The sequence below is a fragment of the Penaeus monodon genome, chromosome 36, assembly GCF_015228065.2.
Source record: "Penaeus monodon isolate SGIC_2016 chromosome 36, NSTDA_Pmon_1, whole genome shotgun sequence".
Classification (NCBI taxonomy): Eukaryota; Metazoa; Arthropoda; class Malacostraca; order Decapoda; family Penaeidae; genus Penaeus; species Penaeus monodon.
The window spans coordinates 31,608,230-31,613,229 of NC_051421.1; positions in this window are offsets into that span (position 1 = coordinate 31,608,230).

Here is a 5,000-nt window from a genome sequence, read left to right on the forward strand (position 1 = left end):
ATAGATATATAGGCCTTATACTATATATATATATATATATTATATTATAATAAATGTATATGATATATATATGTATATATATATAATATATATATAATATAATATACGTTATAATATATATATATATATGAGAAGATACCTATATACATATAGTAATATATACAGATATATACATATAATATACATTATTGATCACAATACAGCCTGTATAATGTATATATATATATATATAGTTATAATATATATATATATATATATTATGTATATTGTGTGTATATATGTGATCTATATATATATTATATAGATATATATATATATTATATATATAATATCTATATACTATATACATATATACACAAACACACACACACACACACACAACACACACACAAACACACACACACACACAAACAACCAAACACACACACACACGGCGCGCGCTCGCCACGGATGCACGCAAACACATATTAATGAATATAAAATCCCATTATTACCCAAATGCCGAACGAGCGAAATCTAGCGATGCGAAGTCAGGTCAGCGTGTCGACGCTTCGCTCAGAAAACAGTTGGCGACTCGAGTGTGTCTCCAGGATCTATTGCCTATCTGCATATATCACTGGTGTGCTGATATTAGACACGCTTCTGGCTATAGTAATTAAAAACAAATCACAGGCAGGAGTAAAATTATGTCACGGATTAGCAAATATTGTAAGTATTGTAGGTCACCGGTATTAAATATATAAGATTTTATTGAAGAGATACGTTATTCACATGCTATTGAATCATGTCGGTTGTTTTTCATTTCATTTAAAGTATTTTCATTTATTTCCTCGTGATATGGTACGATATCTTATATTTGGTCTACTGCCATAAAACTTTTCATATGACTCTAAGCTTTAACTGTGTATATGACGAATTTAGAATCATGTACACCGTTTCTTGTTGTATGGTATGTGTGGTTTTTTGCATGTTGGCCAATATTGCCTTGGCGTTGGCTTAATCTTTATGTAAATTTTATCAAAACGTAGCAATTCAAACTTTCAGTGCATTGGAGTGAAGGGTGACTGGCGTGTGGGTTAGTGTGTCCCAGTCCCCTTGACCTAATCAGGACGGAAGTGGTTGTATTGCAGTCTAAGTCATGGTCATGTTTAGAAACACAACCCACACACACACACACACACACACACACAGACACAGACACACACCTACACACACACACACACACACACACACACAACACACACACATGGTTATGATATAGTATATTTATATACATATATATATATTATTATATAATATAGATATATATATTACTTATATTATATATATATACACACATACATAATACATACATACATACAATATATATAGAATATATAGATATTTATATATATAAGATCTATAGATCTTGTACAAATAGTTATGTAGTATATATGTATCTGTAGATCAAATCTATCTATATATCTATCTGATCATATCTATCTTTCTATATATCTATCTCTATATCTATCGATCTATACGTATCTATCTATCTAATCTATATACGATATATAGAGAATAGATATATATATATATATTATATAGATATAGATATATATGATATATATTACACATATATGTAAGAGGAAAATTTGAAAATGGTCCAAGTGATTATGAAACGAATAAATATTTTATATATATTAATAATATCATATAATATATATATATTACTATATATAGATATATATATATATATATATGATACAGAAATGAGACACAGTTAAAGTAAAATATGGAACCTGATTTAGAACTGTAAATTAGCAATATATATATACATATCATAATATATATATATATATAATATAATACATCTTATATACACACACACCACACATACACAGTACCACATATATATCGTTATATAAACACACACACACACACAACACACACACCACACACACACACACACACACACACAAACAACACACATATACAATATATATATTATATATGATATATGATCTCGTATATATATATTTATTATCCATACATATATATATATCACATTAGATATATATATATACTATATATATATATTATTAAGCTATACATATGTGTGTGTGTGGTGTGTGTGTGTGTGTGGTATAACTATGCACACACACACACACATACAAACACACACACACCAACACACAACAAACACACACAACAGCACACACACACACACACACACACACACAACACACACACGTGTGTGTGTGTCTGTGTACGTATGTATGTGTGTTGTGTGTATGTGTGCGCACGTAAACGCTCACGCACATATATCCCTTTTGGTATATTAACCAAATATCCGTAGCTGGGATTCAGGGCAGCACCAACTTTGGAGAAAGTTGAGAACCGGCGGAATAAGATCCCGCCGTCACAAGTGTGGATATGTCCAAGTTTATCCAAGTTTTAGATCGAAGTGAAACTCGCGAAGTGAGGAGAACGCGGTAATTTCCATGATGAAAGGGCGTTATTGTGCCGTTATGGTGGCAATTTGCAATTGCGATTATTGTGTTAGATTGTTATTGTAATTGTTGCAATGGGTGTAATTACTGCAACGAATCCAGTTGTGACATGTTTGGACTTTTCATACGCCATGGACGCGAGTCGTAATAGAAACGTTATTTCTAAGATATGACTTTGATGATGATGATAATAGAAAACAAAATTGTCGAAAATCAAATCACTCGATGTTATAGAGAGGATTAATGTAATATTATAAAGACTAAATTGATGTATTATAATGTGATACATGTGGAAAGACAGTAGTTGATATGTTTGGCTTGAGGGAGATGATGTTGATGATGGTGATGGTGATGATGGTGATGATGATGATGATGGTGATGATGATGATGATGGTGATGGTGATGATGATGATGATGGTGATGGTGATGATGATGGTGATGGTGATGATGATGGTGATGGTGATGGTGATGATGCTGGTGATGATGATGATGGTGATGGTGATGAGATGGTGGACGTTGATGGGTGTTAGATGATTTGGTGATGGTGATGGTGATGTTGATGATGATGATGGTGAGATGATGATGAGATGGTGAAATGGTGTATGGTGATGATGATGGTGATGATGATGATGATGGTGATGATGATGGTGATAACATTAAATCACTTTTCTCTTAGCATACATTTTTTTATTTGTTACCATAATTCAAGGCTTAAAACTATGACCAAAAACCTTTTTTTTCCTTTCTCTTTCACATTCGAAAACGTAAGAACAAATACATGTCGACCATAAGGTTTTCATATTCCAAATTCTGTAAGTATTATGGTTATTAAAACTCATTTACCTTTGATATTTTAACTTGTGAAAAGAACAGAGAAAATAAAAAAGGGTCGTTTATTTATTGAAACCATAATTCAACTTTAAAAAGAAAAAAAAAGAATCAGTTTCATCTATTAAGAGCGTTTTTTATATTAAGATTATATATATATATATATATATATATATATATATATATATATATATATATATATATATATATATTTTTTTTTTTTTTTTTTTTTTTTTTTTTTTTTTTTTTTAACTTCTACTAATGTATGATTAGTATTTGTATATGGTACTAATCTACGGATTACCTTTCAATCTGTGGATTAGCCTTTGATATGTGGATTAATCATTGTACGAGGTGTTACGCCCTCTGCTTATGCTGTTCTTTAGCATCCATCACACGGGTTGTTAGATTTCACACTTACACATACACATACACCACATACTTACAGTTACACACACACACACTTACACTTACACATACACACACACACTTACACACACACTTACACTTACACACACACACTTACACACACACACACAAACACACACACACACTCACACACACTTATATATATATACATATATATATATATATATATATATATATATATATAGTATATATCAGTATTTATATATATGTGTGTGTGTGTGTGTGTGTGTGTGTGTGGTGTGTGTGTGTGTGTGTGTGTGTATAAATATGCACATACACACACACACACACACACACACTTACACACACACACACTTACACTTACACCCACATTACACTAAAACCCACGCCACACTTCGTACTACCCATCCCACCCCCCACGCCCCCCCCCCCCACCCAATCCCATCCCCCCACCCTACCTCCCACCCCCACCCCCCAAGAAGCATTACCTCAGCCGGTCGTCTCAAGGAAAGGGTGAGGGGAAGGGGAGCCGAGAAGGGGGTCGTTCAGTGCCAAGGGGAAGGGACCTCGATCTTAGGCCGGGTGAGGGATGGGCTGCACGCGTGAGTTCCTCTGGAGGGTAGGGTGGAGGGTAGGGTGGAGGGAAGCCTGGAGGGATGAAGGGAGGGAAGGAGGGAGGGTAGAAGGGAGGGAAGGAGGGAGGGAAGGGTGGAAGGAGTAATGGAGGAAAGGGATAAAAGGAGAGAAGTAAGGGAAGGAGGGGAGGGAAAGAGGGAAGGGTGGAGGGAATGCACGGGTGAGTTGTAGAGGGAAGGATGGAAGGATGGATGGAAGAATGGAGGGAAGGATGGAGGGAGGAATGGAGGGAAGGGATAAAAGGAAGGAAAGGAGGGATGGAGGGGGAGTGGAGGAAGGAGGGAACGGGGAAGATGACGATGAAGAGGAAGAAGAAGAAGGAAAGAGAGGAAGGAGGTAATCGAAAGAGAGAGGAGAAAAAATTATTGGAAGGAAGGAAAGAAAGAGGAGAAGAGAAGAGAAGAAGAAGGACAGAACGAAACAGAATTAAAGAGAGGCGAAAACGGACGGAAAGGAGAAGGCCGAGTGAAGGGAGAGCTGAAATGGTGGAAAGAGGGAGGGAAATAAAGAAGGAAGAAGAAAGGAGAGGAAGAAAAAGTGGAAGTATGGAGTATGTGGAGCGAGGTGGATTTAGCGTCGTTCGTGAAGGGGATTGTGGATAGATTGTTTGGATATCCTAGGCTTGTTTTTGGTCTATTTCTGTCTCTGTCTCGCTCT